Source organism: Molossus molossus, unplaced genomic scaffold (assembly GCF_014108415.1).
Source record: "Molossus molossus isolate mMolMol1 unplaced genomic scaffold, mMolMol1.p scaffold_m16_p_21, whole genome shotgun sequence".
Lineage (NCBI taxonomy): Eukaryota > Metazoa > Chordata > Mammalia > Chiroptera > Molossidae > Molossus > Molossus molossus.
The window spans coordinates 33,249,815-33,268,274 of record NW_023425357.1 but is presented as its reverse complement, the minus strand read 5'-3'; positions in this window follow the sequence as shown (position 1 = coordinate 33,268,274).

Below are 18,460 nucleotides of genomic sequence, written 5' to 3'. Positions count from 1 at the left end.
AAAGATGAGAGTAGTGTATGGGCACATAGGCATACAAGAAGTAAATTAAGATTTTGGATCCAGTCTTTTTTTTGTTTTTGTTTTTATCCTCACCCGAGGACATTTTTCCATTTTTTGCACAGATAGAGTGGGAGGAAGAGAGAGAGAGAGAAACATCGACGTGAAAGAGACACATCGAGTGGCTGCCTCCCGCACGACCAACCAGGGCCGGGGACAAACTGCAACCGAGGTACATGCCCTTAGCGGGAACCGAACCTGGGTCTCTCCGGACCGCAGGCCGATGCTCTAACCGCTGAGCCAAACCGGCCAGGGCAGTCTTTTTGAATTAACATAAAAACTAGGAAAATTCTTGATCAACATGGAATTAAAATAATTTATGTGCTTTAATTGTTTAAATGTTTTATATTAAAACAATTTTAATGTGAAATTCTACTAGCTTGTCCTGAATATAATCTACATTGTCTTCTGAACTATTTTAAGCATTACTTTTTTTTACATCAGAACCTTAGTTTACCTAAAACTTAGTTTTGTGTAAGATGTGAGGAATGGCTTTAACTAAATTTTTTGTTCATTGTTAGGTTGCTATTTGGAAAGCCATGGTCAGTGGGCCAACTCTAGCCCACCATCTGTGTTTGTAAATAAAATTATATAGGAACACAGCCACATACATTTGTTCACTTGTTGTTTGGCTGCTTTTGTGTTATAATGTTAGGTTGAATGGTTGTAGTAGAGACTAACTATATGGGTTCAAAACCTAACAAATTACTGTCTGATTGTTTATAAAAGTTTGCCAACTCCTGGAATAAGACATCCTTTCCTCACTGAATGGATATGTCATGTTTGTGCCTTATGGTTTTTATATTTTGCTTTTGTTTTTTAGCTCTTGTAGTCTGTCTCATTTGCCTGGCACTGTACAAATAACAGTGTTTTAATTACTTTAGCTCTAAAATAAGACAATATCTAATAGGCTGAACATCTCCCCTTACTCCTTAAAAGTTGTTCTTTTGCCTTAGTTATTCTTGGCCCTTAGATCCTCCATATGAATTTCATGATCAGTTTATTAAATTCCATGAGAAATCTTTTTGGGGTTTTGATAGAAAGCGCTTTGAATATACAGATTAATTTGGGAAGAATTATCTTTACAGTATTAAGTCTTTCTATCCATGAACATAGTATAACTTTTCAAAACTTTTAATGTTCTGACTTCTTTAAATGATAGGAGATGTGTTGTATTCTCTATTTATTGAAAGAGCTGTGTGAAATGGGTATTATGGCAGGTCTTCGAATAACTTGTTTTGTTATAACATTGATGAGATGCTGTAGCAAGTTCACTCTTGTTATATCAATTAGCCTATGGTAAGATTGGTTTGGTCATTTTGCTTAAAGTTGCAGAAGCTATCGACAATATTCAGTAAGGACTTACTGTGTTTATTTGTTAAGTGTGTGATAGAATACACCAGTGCACTTATCTAAGCCTGGCATTTGCTTTGTGAGTAGGTTTTAATGAAATTAAGATGAGAGTAAATTCTGTTTGCCTATGTCTTACCATTTCTGGTGCTTTATTTCTTGTAGATCCAAGTTTTCTTCAGTCTAAAGAATTTCCTTTAACATTGTTTGTAGTGTGGCTTATTGATGATGGATTCTATGTATTTATTTGTTTGAAATGCTTTTATTTAATTTCCATTTTTGAAAGTTTTATTTATTTATTTTTTTTTCATTTTTATTTTTTTTTTTATTATTTTTTTAAATTTTATTTATTTATTTATTTTTTTGTTACAGATATTTTACCTTTTTACCCCATTGGCACCCCCCACCCCACCCCCCCTCCACCCTGTCCCCGGCTTAGTTGTCCATGTCCATTGGTCATGCATACATGCATATAAGTTCTGTGGTTTATCTCTTCCCACCCCCCCACCCCCTATCCCCTCTTCTGAGGGATGTCAGTCTGTGCCCTACTTCCATGTGTCTGGGTCTACTATATTCCTCAGACTGTTATGTTCATTATATTCCGTATATAAGTGAGATCATGTGGTATTTGTCTTTTTCTGCTTGGCTTCTTTCACTTAGGATAATACTTTCCAGGTCCCTCCATGTCGTCTCAAAGGATAAGAGATCTTTCTTTCTTACCGCTGCATAGTACTCCATTGTGTATATGTACCACAGCTTTTTGATCCATTCGTCTACTGGTGGACACTTGGGCTGTTTCCAGATCTTAGCTATTGTAAATAGTGCTGCTATGAACATGGGGGTACATATATTCTTCCTGATTGGTGTTTCAGGCTTCTTAGGGTATATTCCCAGCAGTGGGATCACTGGGTCGAATGGAAGTTCAATTTTTAATTTTTTGAGGTAGCACCATATTGTTTTCCATAGCGGCTGCACCAGTCTGCATTCCCACCAGCAGTGTATTAGAGTCCCCTTTTCTCCACACCCTCGCCAACACTTGTTGTTTGATGATTTGTTGATGGCGGCCATTCTGACAGGTGTGGGGTGATACCTCATAGTTGTTTTAATTTGCATCTCTCTGATGATTAGTGATGTTGAGCATTTCTTCATATGTCTCTTGGCCATTTGTATGTCCTGTTTGGAGAGGTGTCTATTCAGCTTCTCTGCCCATTTTTTAATTGGGTTCTTTGTCTTCCTTTTGTGGAGTTGTATGAGCACTCTGTATATACTGGAAATTAACCCCTTATCTGATACATCGTTGGCAATGATGTTCTCCCATACAGTGGGTTGCCTTTCCATTTTGATGATTGTTTCTTTTGCTGTGCAGAAGCTTTTTAGTTTGATGTAGTCCCATGTGTTCATTTTCTCCTTTATTTCTGTTGCCTTAGGTGATGTATCAGTGAAAATTCTGCTCCGTATGATGTCCAAAATTTTGTTGCCTACATTTTCTTCTAGAATTTTTATGGATTCACGGGTCACATTTAAGTCTTTTATCCATTTCGAATTTATTTTTGTGTATGGTGTAAGTTGATGGTCTAATTTCATTTTTTTGCATGTAGCTGTCCAATTTTCCCAACACCATTTATTAAAGAGGCTGTCTTTACTCCACTGTATGCTCTTGCCACCTTTGTCAAATATTAATTGAGCGTATTGCCTTGGGTCCATTTCTGGGTTTTCAGTTCTGTTCCACTGGTCTATATGCCTGTTCTTGTGCCAGTACCAGGCTGTTTTGGTTACAGTCGCTTTGTAGTATAACCTGATATCTGGTATTGTGATCCCTCCAACTTTGTTCTTCTTTTTCAAGATTGCTGTGGCTATTCGGGGTCTTTTTTGGTTCCATATGAACTTTTGAAGTATTTGTTCTAGTTCTATGAAATATGTCGTTGGTATTTTGATGGGGATTGCGTTGAATCTATAGATTGCTTTGGGTAGTATGGACATTTTAATTATGTTAATTCTTCCAATCCATGAACAGGGTATGTGCTTCCACTTTTTTATATCTTCCTCTATTTCTTTTTTCAATGACCTGTAGTTTTCTGCAAATAGGTCTTTTACTTCTTTGGTTAAGTTTATTCCTAGGTATCGTAATTTTTTTGGAGCGATGGTAAATGGGATTGTTTTTTCAGTTTCTCTTTCTGTGAGTTCATCATTGATGTACAAGAATGCCGTCGATTTCTTGACGTTAATTTTGTATCCTGCTACTTTGCCAAACTCATTTATTAAGTCTAATAGATTTTTGATGGAGTCTTTAGGGTTTTCTATGTACAATATCATGTCATCTGCAAATAATGACAGTTTCACTTCCTCCTTTCCAATTTGGATCCCTTTTATTTTTTCTTCATGTCTGATTGCTGTGGCTAAGACTTCCAGTACAATGTTAAATAAGAGTGGCGAAAGTGGACATCCCTGTCTTGTTCCTGTTCTTAATGGAAATGTTTTTAGTTTCTGTCCATTGAGTATGATGTTGGCTGTAGGTCTTTCATATATGGCCTTTATTATGTTGAGATATGATCCCTCTATTCCTACATTGCTGAGCGTTTTTATCAGAAATGGATGCTGGATTTTGTCAAATGCTTTTTCCGCATCTATTGATATGATCATGTGGTTTTTATTCTTCATTTTATTTATGTGGTGTATCACGTTTATTGATTTGCGAATATTGTACCAGCCTTGCATCCCTGGAATGAATCCCACTTGGTCATGGTGAATAATTTTTTTGATGTATTTCTGGATCCGATTTGCTAGTATTTTGTTCAGGATTTTGGCGTCTATGTTCATCAGGGATATTGGCCTGTAGTTTTCTTTCTTCGTAGTGTCTTTTTCTGGTTTTGGAATTAGAATTATGCTGGCCTCATAGAACGTGTTTGGAAGTCTTCCTTCTTCTTGAATTTTTTGAAATAGTTTGAGGAGAATGGGTGTTAGTTCTTTTTTGAATGTTCGGTAAAACTCCCCCGTGAAACCATCTGGGCCTGGGCTTTTGTTTGCTGGGAGAGTCTTGATTACCTCTTCAATTTCCTTAGTTGTTATTGGTCTGTTCAAGTTTTCTATCTCTTCCGGGAATAGTTTGGGGAGACTGTGTGTTTCTAGAAATTTGTCCATTTCGCTGAGATTGTCGAATTTGTTGCCATATAGTTGTTCATAGTAGTTGTTAACGATCTTTTGTATTTCCGTGGTGTTGGTTGTTACTTCTCCTCTTTCATTTCTGATTTTGTGTATTAGGGTTCTCTCTCTTTGTTTCTTGGTGAGTCTAGCTAAGGGTCCATCTATCTTGTTTATCTTTTCGAAAAACCAGCTCTTTGTTTCATTGATCCTTTGAATTGTTTTTTTGGTCTCTATGTCATTTATTTCTGCTCTGATCTTTACTATTTCCTTTCTTCTACTTGCTCTGGGGTTTTCTTTTTGTTTGCTTTCTAATTCTTTAAGTTGTGAGGTTAGTCAATTAGAAATTTTTCTTGTTTTTTGAGGTAGGCCTGTAGTGCTATGAACTTCCCTCTCAGAACTGCTTTCGCTGCATCCCATAGATTTTGTGTTGTTGTGTGTTCATTTTCATTGGTTTCCAGGAAGTTTTTAATTTCTTCCTTGATCTCCTCGGTGACCCATTCATTGTTTAATAACATGCTATTTAGCCTCCATGTGTTGAAATGTCTTTGCATGTTCTTTGTGCAATTGATTTCTAGTTTCATGCCATTGTGATCTGAGAAGATGCTTGATATGATTTCAATCTTCTTGAACTTGTAGAGATTTAGTTTGTGTCCTATCATGTAGTCTATCTTTGAGAATGTCCCATGTGCACTTGAGAAGAATGTGTATTCTGTAGTTTTGGGGTGTAATTCTCTGTAGATATGTATTAAATCCATTTGGTCTAGTGCTTCATTTAGAGTCTCTGTTTCCTTGCTAATTTTTTGTCTAGAGGATCTATCCAGTGCTGTCAATGGGGTGTTGAAGTCCCCTGCTATAATTGTATTGTTGTCGATTTCTCCTTGGAAGTCCTCCAGAAGATTTTTAATATATTTTGGTGCTCCTATATTGGGTGCATATATGTTTATCAAGGTTATATCTTCCTGTTGGATAGATCCTTTCAATATTATGTAGTGGCCTTCTTTGTCTCTAGTTATGGTCTTCATTTTGAAATCTATTTTATCAGATATGAGAATTGCTACCCCCGCTTTTTTTTGCTTTCCATTTGCTTGGAAAATTTTTTTCCATCCCTTCACTTTCAACCTATGTGAGTCTTTTGTTGAGAGGTGGGTCTCTTGTAAACAACATATAGATGAGTCATGCTTTCTTATCCAATCAGCTACTCTGTGTCTCTTTATGGGAGCATTCAATCCATTTACGTTTAAGGTGATTATTGATATGTACTTATTTATTGCCATTTTTGTTTAGTGTGGTTCCATTTTTCTTCCCATTTCTACTGCTAATTACAGCAGTCCTTTTAACATTTCTTGCAGTGCTGGTTTGGTGCTAATGTATTCCCTTAGCTTTTTTTTGTCTGGGAAGCTCTTTATTTGATCTTCTATTTTGAATGATAGCCTTGCTGGGTAGAGTAGTCTTGGATTCAGATTCTTGTTTTTCATGACTTTGATTACTTCATGCCATTCTCTTCTGGCCTGTAGTGTTTCTTGTGAGAAGTCAGCTGAAAGCCTTATGGGGTTCCCTTTGTAGGTAACCTGTTGCTTATCTCTTGCTGCTTTTAGGATTCTCTCTTTGTCTTTAATTTGTGGCATTTTAATTACTATGTGTCTTGGTGTGGGCCTGTTTGGGTTCTTCTTACTTGGGACTCTCTTTGCTTCTTGAACTTGAATGCCTTCTTCCTTCACCAAATTAGGGAAGTTTTCTCTCACTATTTTTTTGAATATATTCTCTATCCCTTGCTCCTTTTCTTCTTCGGGGACTCCTATGATACGAATATTATTACGTTTCCAGTTGTCCCATAGTTCTCTTAAGCTGTCTTCCTGTTTTTTAATAGTTTTTTCCTTTTGTTTTTCTGATTGGTTGATTTTTTCTACCCTGTCTTCTAATTCACTGATCCGGTCCTCAGCTTCCCCTACTCTGCTTTTTAAACCTTCCAATGTGTTTTTCATTTCGGATATGTCATTTTTTATCTCTTCTTGTTGGTTTTTAATTTCCATTTGGCTTATTTTCAGTGTCTCTATGTCTTTACTCATGCTGTTCAGCTTCCTCAAGATCATGGCTCTGAATTCTAGCTCTGTTAACATGCCTAATTGCTCCACATTGATCTCATCTTCGGTGGAGGTGTCTTGCTCTTTCATTTGGCTTCTGTTTCTGTGTTTCACCATTTTAGCTATCACTGTGGGCTTTGGAGCCTGTCAAGTTCTCCCTGTGGGTGTTGGTGTTCTGCTGTTTGTGGCTCCCTCTCCTGTGTTTAGATGAGCGAGGGAGGACCCGCGTTGAACACCACTGTCAAGTCTTACTTTCCTGGTTAAAGTTGCCAACCCAGGAAACGTACTGTTATCCTCTAGCTTTTTGCCTGGAGGCTAGCAGTCTAGGTTAATTGATGAGTTTTGGGTTGTCAGTTGATTGAAAAACTCCCTCTGGTGCTCAGCCAAGGGGCTTTCACGAGGGTGGGGCAGATGCTGGTTGTTAGTGAGCCTCAATTAGCACTACAATGGCCCACAGGGTGGGGTTGGATCTCCGAGGGAGGGGCTGCTGCCTCTCCCCAGAGCCCTGGGAAGGAGCAATGTGGCCACCGTCCTGCGTGGCTGCACTCAGCCAAAGCTCTGAGCGCCCTCCAAACCCCGAGTGTCCCGACACAGTTCCAGTCCAGTCTGCCCTCCCTCTGCCGGAGCCCAAGGTGAGTGGCTGTGGCTGTTTCAGCCTCTGTCCCGGCTGCGCTGTGGGGCCGCCTGGGAGTGTGACCCGAGGGCGCCGCTCCCAGCTGAGGCCGCTGCCGAGCTGCCGACCGTGGGCTCCCAGCCCCGTCTCGCGCCTTCGCAAGCCTACCGGGATGGAGTCGGTGTCCCTGGTTATATGGTCCTCCAAGCTGCTTTTCTGTTGGTTTTTTCCGTCGATTTGTCTGTGTTATAGTTGTAATTCCAGTTTGGTTCTGGGAGACGGTCTGTGTAGCTCCGTTCACTCCGCCGCCATTTTTCCGAATCGAAAGTTTTATTTTTTAACTGGTTATATAATTTGTTTTTTTAGCTCTTTGATATTCCATTGTCCCTATGTCTTGTTTTTCATTAGATATTTGGAGTCATCCTTTGTGTGTAATTTTTCCTCCCACTGACTTTTGTTTTAAAAGTCAGTTTTAATGAGACTTAATTTACATATGGTACATTTCTTTCTTTTTAGGAATATGGTTCTATGAGTTTTGACAAATGTAAACAGCTGTGAACTACTACCATAATCAAGGTATACAGTATATCTGTAACTCTATAAAGTTCTCTCATGCTCCTTTATCATCAATTCTCTGACCCCACCCCTAGCCTCTACCAACCACTGATCTGATGATATCTGCCACTATAGGTTTGTATTTTAAGAACATCTTGTTAATGGAATCCTATAGTATCCAGCCTTTTGCATTTGGCTTCTTTCACTTAGCATAATCCATTTAAAATTAATCCATGTCGTTGCATGTATCATTAGTTTATCCCTTTTTGTATGTGAGTACATTTCATTATACATATGTACCACAATTTGTTTAGCCATTCACCAGTTAATGGACCTTGGGGTTGTTTCCAGGTTTTGGCTATTAGCAATAAAGCTACTATAAACATTTGCCTACAGAACTTTGTATGGCCATAGATTTTTATTTTTGCTGGGTGACTGCCTAAGAGTGAAACTGCTAGGTAATATAAGTATATTTTTAACTTCATAAAGTGGTACCAAACTTTTTCCAAAGTGGCTCTTCCATTTGTTTTACTATTAGCAGCATACTTCAGTTCTAGTTATCCTATATTCATGTCAGCTCTTGGTATTGTTAATAGTTTAAAATTTAGCTGTTCCAGTCTAGCCAGTGTGGCTCAGTGGTTGAATGATAACCTATGTACCAAGAGGTCGCCAGTTTGATTCCCAGTCAGGGCACATGCCCAGGTTGTGGGCCAAATCCCCAATGGGGGACATGCAGGAGGTGGCCAATTGATGTTCTCTCTCATCGATGTTTTCATCTCTTTCTCCCTATCCCCTCCTCTCTAAAATAAATAAAGAAAAAAAAATTAATTTTACTATTCCAGTAAGTGTGTATTGATGACTCATTGTAATTTTAATTGCATTTCTTTAATGACTAATGTTGTAGAGCATCTTTTGTGTACTTATTTGCTATGTGTATATCTTCTTTGGTGCAAGTATGTACTGAAATATTTTGCCTATGTTTTGGACAGCTTTATTGAATTATAATTGACATAGAATAAATTGCATATGTTTAAATTGTATAGATTGATATGTTTTGACATGTGTATACACCCATGAAGTCACTACTGTAATCAACTTAATGTACATACTACAACATGGATGAGCCTTGAAAACATTATGCTAAGTAAAAGAAGCCAGTCATAAAAGGCCACATATTGTGTGAGTTTGTTTATATAAAATGTCCAGAACAGGCAAATCCATAGAGGCAAAGTGATTAGTGGTTGTCAGGGACTGAAACTAGGAGAATGGAAAGTGGTATAGGGTTTCTTTTGGGGACGATAAAATGTTCTGGAATTAGATACCTATGATGGCTGCATAGTTTTGTGAATATTCTAAAAACTACTGGATTGTATACTATAAAAGGTGGATTTTATCATATTTTTATATATGGTATGTGGATATATGGTGGTATATTTCAATAAAGCTATTTGGAAAAAACCCACTAGTTGTGAATCACTAATGGGTTCAAAACAGCATTGTTTATAATTGCAAAAACATGGAGACTAATTCAATGTCCATCTGTAGAAGGATATTTATAAAAATGGTCATAATATTCTCAGAACGAAAACATAAAGAAACTATTAAAATTATGTCAGAGCCTTGGCCAGTGTGGTTCAGTGGTTGGAGCATCAGCCCCCACACCCAAGGGTCTCCGGTTTGATTCCCAGTCAAGGGCACATACCTAGGTTTCAGGTTCATCCCCAGCCCAGAGGCAACAAGTCCATCTCTCTCTCTCTCTCTCTTTCTCTCTCTCTCCCTCTCCCTCTCCCCCTACCCCTTCTCCATCCCTCTCTCCATCCCCTTCTCCCTCCTCCTCTTCCTCTCCCCACCCTCCCTCCCTTCTCTCTAAAAAAATAAAAGGAAAAAATATCCTCGGGTGAGGATTAACAAAATAAAAATCATGGGTCAGAAAAATGTATATAAATATGATGAATCTTACACTTATAATTTGAGGGAAAAAGATTGCAGAGGAATCTATACTAGGTATACAGAATTAAAGTTGAAAATACATAGAGCACTATATAATTTAGTAAAAATATTAAAAATTCATGGGAATCATAAACATCAGCTTCCACATAGTAATTAGTTGTAGAGATAACTTGTGGAATATAACTTGGGGAGAGGGTAGAGAGGAAGGATGTCATTAAAGAAGAATTCATAGAGTGCTTGAACTATATTTGATAATGTGTTATTTCTTCTCTATATGATAGGTATATGGAAGTTTTGTTTTATTTTTAGAATATTTCAAGTTATTTTTATAAGAAAATATAAAGGACAGAACAATATGGAGGTAGACCCTGGGAGGGATAAATAAGCTAATTTGTTTTTACTTACAAAGAGCACAGTATCAAATGTAGAATTGAGTTCAAATCAGAACCAATTGAGAAAACAATGTTGGTGGAGGACTGGTTTGCATACGTGAAGTCATAATCATATAATTTCTTTTAAAGAAGTTGTGGTTTCCTTTGGGAAAACTATACCAAGCAAAAATGTAAAGCATGATAACCTGGAAGCAATTTCACTAATGCATATTTTGCAAAGTGGTGCTACTCTCAGAAGTCAAATCAATGCTTTCTAGGAGATTTTTGAAATGATATAAAATAGTCTCAGAAGGAGGAAAACATAAGGATGTGGGGTGTGAGGAAAAACCATCGGAGATCTTTCTTCCATGGCATGGGAGCTCAGTTAAAAGGTAATCACCTAGTCAGGAAGTCCCCTGAGAAACAATACACAGCTGAAACAAGAGGGTTACTTGAATGGTTTCTAGTTTAATGATATCAGACCCCATTTCTGGTATCAGGAAATTGCAAAGATTTCAATTTATTCTAAATATACCATCAGTCCTGCTACCTTGGAAGAGAAATTTTTAATTAGAAAAATTTAATGTTGACATTATTGCAGGTTTCCCCCCCTATCCCCTCTGCCCTTTGCCCACCTCCAGACCCACTCCGCCTTCCTCTCACATGGCCTTCACCAAAATATTGTCCAGGTCTATGAGTATGCATGAATTTTCTAAACCCTTTACCTTCTTTATCCATATCCCTGTCCCCCTTCCCCCTGGCACCAGCCAGTCTGTTCCATGTAACCATGCTTCTGGTTCCATTTTATTCATCAGTATATTTTGTTCATTAGATTCCACATATTAGTGAAATCATACGGTATTTGTCTTTCTCTGACTGGCTTATCTCACTTAGCATAATACTCTCTAGGTCTGTGCATGCTATCGAAAAGGGTAAAAGTTCCTCCTTTTTAAAAAAAAAATCCTCACCCGAGGATATTTTTACATTTATCATCAGACAGATAGGAAGGGGAAAGAGAGAAACATTGATGTGAAAGAGACACATCAACTAGATGCCACCCACACGACCCCAACTGGGGCCAGGGAGGAACCACAACCGAGGTATGTGCCCTTGGCTGGAATCAAACCCGGGACTCTTTGGTCTGCGGGCTGACACTCTAACCGCTAAGCAAAACCAGCCAGGGCAAAAGTTCCTTCTTTTACATAGCCACATAGTATTCCATTGTGTAAATATATCATCATTTTTTTTGTTTGTTTGTTTTATCCTCACCCGAGGACATTTTTTTCGATTTTTTTGTTCAGATAGAGTAGGAGGGAAAGAGAGGAAGAGAGAGAGAGAGAGAGAAACATCGACATGAAAGGGACACATCGAGTGATGGCCACCTGCATGGCCAACAAGGGCCGGGGACAAACTGCAACCGAGGTATGTGCCCTTAGCGGGAACCGAACCCAGGTCTCTAGGGACCGCAGGTCGACGCTCCAATCACTGAGCAAAACCAACCAGCGCTACCATTGTATTTTTATCCAGTCATATGCTGATGGACACTTGGGCTGTTTCCAGATCTTGGTTATGTACATAATGCTGCTATAAGCATAGGGATGCATATATTATTTCTCATTGGTGTTTCAGGACTCTTAGGATATAGTCCTAGAAGTGAGATAGATGGGTCAAAATGCAGTTTAATTTTTTGAGGAAACTCCGTACTGTTTTCCACAATGGCTGCACCAGTCTGCATTCCCATCAACAATGCACAAGGATTTCCCTTTTTCCATATCCTTGATAGCGCTTGTTGTTTGCTGATTTATTGATAGTAGCCATTGTGACAGGTGTTAGGTGATACCTCATTGTAGTTGTAATTTGCATCTCTTGATTATTAGTGACGTTGAGCATTTTTTTCATGTCTGTTGGCATCTTTGGAGAAATGTCAATTCTGGTCCTTTTCCCATTTATTTTTATTTTATTTATTTATTTATTTATTTATTTATTTATTTATTTATTTTATTTTTTATCCTCACCCGAGGACATTTTTCCATTTTTTGTTCAGATAGAGTGGGAGGGAGAGAGAGTGAGAGAAACATCGATGTGAAGGGACACATCGAGTGGCTGCCACCTGCACGACCAACCAGGGCCGGGGACAAACTGCAACCGAAGTACGTGCCCTTAGCAGGAACCGAACCCAGGTCTCTCTGTACCGCAGGCCGACGCTCCAACCGCTGAGCCAAACCGGCCAGGGCTATTTATTTATTTTTGTACAGATGTTTCTCCTTTTTCTCCCACTGATTCCCCCCTCCCCCTCCCTCCCTGCACTGTCCCCAGCTTTGTTGTCCATGTCCATTGTTCATGCATACATGCATATAAGTTCTGTGGTTTATCTCTCCCCCACCACTCCCTCTTCTGGGGATTGTCAGTCTGTACCCCACTTCCACATCTCTGGGACTACCCCATTCCTCAGACTGTTATGTTCATTATATCCCACAAATAAGTGAGATCATATGATACTTGTCTTTCTCTGTTTGGCTTGTTTCACTTAGGATAATACTTTCCAGGGTCCTTCCATGTTGTCTCAAAGGATAAGAGACCTTTCGTTCTTACAGCTGCATAGTACTCCATTGTGTATATGTACCACGGCTTTTTTATCCATTCGTCTACTGATGGACATTGGGCTGTTTCCAGATCTTAGCTATTATAAATAGTGCTGCTACAAACACGGGGGTACATATATTCTTTCTGATGGTATTTCAGGCTTCTTAGGGTATATTCCTAGAAGTGGGATCACTGGGTCAAATGGAAGTTCAAGTTTGAATTTTTTGAGGTAACACCATAGTGTTTTCCATAGTGGCTGCACCAGTCTGCATTCCCACCAGCAGTGTACTAGAGTCCCCTTTTCTCCACACCCTCGCCAACACTTGTTGTTTGATGATTTGTTGATGGCGGCCATTCTGACAGGTGTGAGGTGATACCTCATTGTTGTTTTAATTTGCATCTCTCTGATGATTAGTGATGTTGAGCATTTCTTCATATGTCTCTTGGCCATTTGTATGTCCTGTTTGGAGAGGAGTCTATTTAGTTCCTCTGTCCATTTTTTAATTGGGTTCTCTGTCTTCCTTTTGTTGAGTTGTATGAGCACTCTCTATATATTGGAAATTAACCCCTTATCTGATATATCATTGGCAGTGATGCTCTCCTATACAGTGGGTTGTCTTTCTATTTTGATGGTTGTTTCTTTTCCTGTGCAGAGAGTTTTTAGTTTGATGTAGTCCCATGTGTTCATTTTCTTCTTTGTTTCTGTTGCCTTATCAGTGAAAATTCTGCTGCATATGATGTCCGAAATTTTGTTCCCTACATTTTCTTCTAGGTTTTTTATGGATTCACAGGTCACATTTAAGTCTTTTATCCATTTTGAGTTTATTCTTGTGTGTGGTGTAAGTTGATGGTCTAGTTTCATTGTTTTGCATGTAGCTGTCCAGTTTTTCCAACAACATTTATTAAAGAGGCTGTCTTTATTCCTTTGTATGCTTTTGCCACCTTTGTCAAATATTAATTGAGCATATTGTCTTCGGTCAATTTCCGAGTTCTCTGTTCTGTTCTAGTATGCCTGTTCTTGTGCCAGTACCAGGCTGTTTTGATTACAGTAGCTTTGTAGTATAACCTGATATCCAGTGTTGTGATCCCACCTACTTTGCCCTTCTTATTCAAGATTTGGGGTCCTTTTTGTTCCATATGAACTTTTGAAGTATTTGTTCTAGTTTTGTGAAATATGTCGTTGGTATTTTGATGGGGATTGCATTGAATCTGTATGTTGCTTTGGGCAATATGGACATTTTAATGATGTTAATTCTTTCAATCCATAAACAAGGTATGTGCTTCCACTTTTTTTATATCTTTCTCTATTTCTTTCTTCAATGTCCTGTAGTTTTCTGCAAATAGGTCTTTTACTTCTTTGGTTAAGTTTATTTCTAGGTATCTTATTTTTTTTGCCATGATGGTAAAAGGGATTGATTTTTTAGTTACTCTTTCTGTGAGTTCATCATTGGTGTATAAGAATGCTATCGATTTCTTGACTTTAATTTTGTATCCAGCTACTTTGCCAAATTCATTTATTAAGTCTACTAGATTTTTGGTGGAGTCTTTAGGGTTTTCTATGTGTAATATCATGTCGTCTGTGAATAATGACAGTTTCACTTCCTCCTTTCCAATTTGGATCCTACTTCATGTGTGATAGCTGTGGCTAAGACTTCCAGTACTATGTTAAATAAGAGTGGCGAAAGTGGGCATCCCGGTCTTGTTCGCGTTAAGGGAAATGCGTTTAGTTTCTGCCCATTGAGTATGATGTTGGCTTTAAGTCTTTCATACATGGCCTTTATTATGTTGAGATATGAGCCCTCTGTTCCCACATTGCTGAGTGTTTTTATCAAAAATGGATGCTGGATTTTTTCAAATGCTCTCTGAGCATCTATTGATATGATCATGTGGTTTTTATCTTTTATTTTGTTTATGTGGTGTATCACATTTATTGATTTGCAAATATTGTATCAGCCTTGCATCCCTGGGATGAATCCCACTTGGTCATGGTGAATACATTTTTGATGTATTGCTTGATCCGATTTGCTAGTATTTTCTTCAGGATTTTGGCATCTGTGTTCATCAGGGATATTGGCCTGTAGTTTCCTTTCTTTGTAGTGTCTTTATCTGGTTTTGGAATTAGAATTATGCTAGCCTCATAAAATGAGTTTGGAAGTTTTCCTTCTTTTTGAATTTTTTGGAATAGTTTGAGGAGAATGGGTGTTAGTTCTTTTTGGAATGTTCGGTAAAACTCCCCCATGAAACGATCGAGGCCTGGGCTTTTGTTTGCTGGGAGAGTCTTGATTACATCTTCAATTTCTTTAGTTGTTTTTAGTTTGGTCAAGTTTTCTGTCTCTTCTTGGTCAAGTTTTGGGAGACTATTTGTTTCCAGAAATTTTTTCATTTTGCTTAGGATGTCGAATTTGTTGCCATATAATTGTTCATAGTAGTTGTTAATGACACTTTGTATTTTTCTGGTGTCAGTTGTTACTTCTCTTTCCTTTCTGATTTTGTGTATTTGGGTTTTCTCTCTTTGTTTTTTGGTGAGTCTATCTAAAGGTCCATCCATCTTGTTTATCATTTTGAGAAACCGGCCCTTTGTTTCATTGATCCTTTGAATTGTGTTTTTGATCTCTATGTCATTTATTTCTGTTCTGATCTTTACTGTTTCCTTCCTTCTACTTGCAGTGGGGTTTTCTTTTTGTTTGCTTTCTAGTTCTTTAAGTTCTGAGGTTACACAGTCAATTAGAAATTATTCTTGTTTCTTGAGGTAGGCCTGTAGTGCAATGAACTTCCCTCTCAGAACTGCTTTTGCTGCATTCCATAGATTTTGTGTTGTTGTGTGTTCATTTTCATTGGTTTCCAGGAAGTTTTAATTTCTTCCTTGTTCTCCCCAGTAACCCATTCATTGTTCAATAACATGCTATTTAGCCTCCGTGTATTCAAATGTCTTTGCATGTTCTCATTGCAATTAATTTTTAGTTTCATGCCATTGTGATCTGAGAAGATGCTTGGTATGGTTTCAGTCTTGAACTTGTAGAGACTTAGTTTGTGTCCTAACATGTGGTCTATCTTTGAGAATGTCCCATGTGCACTGGAGAAGAATGTGAATTCTGTAGTTTTGGGGTGTAATTCTCTGTAGATATCTATTAAATCCATTTGGTCTTGTGCTTATTTAGAGTCTTTGTTTCCTTGTTAATTTTTTTCACAGGATCTATCCATTGATGTCAGCAGGGTGTTGAAGTCTCCTGCAATGCTTGTATTGCTGTAGATTTCTTCTTGTGAAGTCCCCGAAGATTTTAAATATATTTTGGGGATCCTATATTGGGTGCATATATGTTTACCAACATTATATCTTCTTGTTGGATAGATCTTTCAGTATTATGTAGTGGCCTTCTCTGTCTCTAGTTATGGCCTTCATTTTGAAATCTATTTCATCAGATATGAGTATTGCTATCCCAGTTTTATTTTCTTTCCATTTTCTTGGAAGATTTTTTTCCATTCCTTCAGTCTCAGCCTATGTGTGTTTTTTGTTGTGAGGTGGGTCTTTTGTAAACAACATATATATAAGTCATGCTTTCTTATCCAATCAGCTACTCTGTGTCTTTTTATTGGAGCATTCAATCCATTCACATTTAAGGTGATAATTGATATGTACTTATTTATTGCCATTTTTGTTTTATATGGTTCTATTTTTTTTTGCTATTTCTTCTATCAATTACAGCAGTCCTTTAAACATATCTTGCAGTGCTGGTTTGGTGCTAATGTATTCCCTTAGACTTTTTTTTGTCTTGGAAGCTCTTTATTTCACCATGTATTTAAATGATAGCTTTGCTGGATAGAGTAGTCTTGAATTCAGATCCTTGTTTTTTCATGACCTTGATTACTTCATTCCATTTTTTTCTGGCCTGTAGTGTTTCTGTTGAGAATTCAGCTGAGAGCCTTGTGGGGGTTCCTTTGTATATAACCTATTGCTTATCTCTTGCTGCCTTTAGGATTCTCTCCTTGTCTTTAATTTTTGGCACCTTAATTACTATGTGTCTTGGTGTGGGCCTGTTCCAGTTCTTCTTACTTAGAGCTCTCATTAGGGAAATTGTCTGGCATTATTTCTTCAAGTATAGTCTCTGACCATTGCTCATTTTCTTCTTCTTCGGAGACTCCTATGATGTGAATATTATTATGTTTCCAGTTGTCCCACAATTTTCTTAAGCTGATTTTTTAATTGTTTTTTCCTTTTGCTTTTCTGATTGGTTGACTTTTTCTACCCTCTCTTCTAATGCACTGATCCGGTCCTCAGCTTCCTCTAGTCTGCTGTTTAGTCCTTCCTATGTGTTCTTGATTTCTGCTATATCATTCTTCATTTCTTCTTGGTGTTTTTTTATTTTCAATGTTTCTATGTCTTTACTCATGGTGTTGATGTTCTTACTCATGCTGTTGAGCTTCCCCAAGATCATGGCTTTGAAATATACCTGTGATAACTTGCTTGACTGCATTTCATTCATGTCATCTTCAGTAGAGGTCTCTTGTTATTTCATTTGGGATTTGTTTCCTTGTTTCATCATTTTGGTTATCTCAGTGGTTTTGGAGCCTGCCTAATTTTCCCTGTGGGTGTTGGTGTTTTGCTGTTTGTGTCTTCTTCTACTGGGTTTGGATGAGCATGGGAGGGCCCATGTTAAACACCAATGTCAGGTCTTACTTTCCTGGGTAGATTTGGAAGCCCAGGAAAGGTTCAGTTATCCTTTAGCTTTTTGCTTGGAGGCTATTAGTCATGGTTACTTGAAGAGGGTTGGTTTCTCAGTTGAATGAAAAACTGCCTCAGGTGTTTTGCATAAGAGGGTTTCCTGAGGGTGGGGCAGGTGGTGGTTGTTAATGAGCTTCAGTTTGCATTTTATATTCCACCTGGGTTGAATATTCAAGGGAGGGTCCGTTGCCTCTCCCCAGAGCCTTGGGAAGATTGCCACCGTCCTGCATGGTTACAACTCAGCAAAAGCTCTTGGGGCCCTCCAAATTCCAAGTGTCCCCACACAATTCTAGTCGTCTGCCCTTCGTCTGCCAGAGCCCAAGGGGAATGGTTGTGGCCATTTTAGCGCTCTGTCCTGTCCCTGTGCATTGTGGAGCATGCTTGGGATTTTAACCCCGAGGGCTCTGATCACAGCTAAGACTGCTGCTGTTCATGAGCTCCCAGGCCCCTCTTGCACCTCCTCAATCTTACAAGGATCAATTCAGCGTCCCTGGTTATATGGTCCTCGCAAGCTGCTTTTCTGTTGCTTTTTCCTGATGATTTGTCTTTATTTTAGTTGTAATTCCAGTTTGGTCCTGGGATATGGTCTGTGTAGCTCCATTCACTTCGCCAACATTTTGGAATACCTGTTTTTTTTCATTTTATTTTGCTTTTGCTATTTGCTAGTATTTAGTAATGCAGTTGACTTTTATATATGAATCTAAAATTCTGTAACCTTCCTAAAATTTACTATTAACTTACATTTACAAAATGCTGGATTGTATGGTAAGAGTATGTTTAGTTTTATAAAAAAGAAAAACTGCCAAACCGTCTTCCAAAGTGGCATATACCATTTTGTATTTCCAAAAACAATGAATGAGAGTTCCTGTTGTTCCAACATATGTGATGTTGTACTTCTTTTTTTCTAATATGTGTGCCTTTAATTTTATTTATTATTTTGTTAATTAATTAATGTTCTGTATTGCACTGTCTAGGACCTCCAGTCTGATGTTTAATAGAAGAGGATACATCTTTGCCTTATTCCTGATCTTGAGGAGAA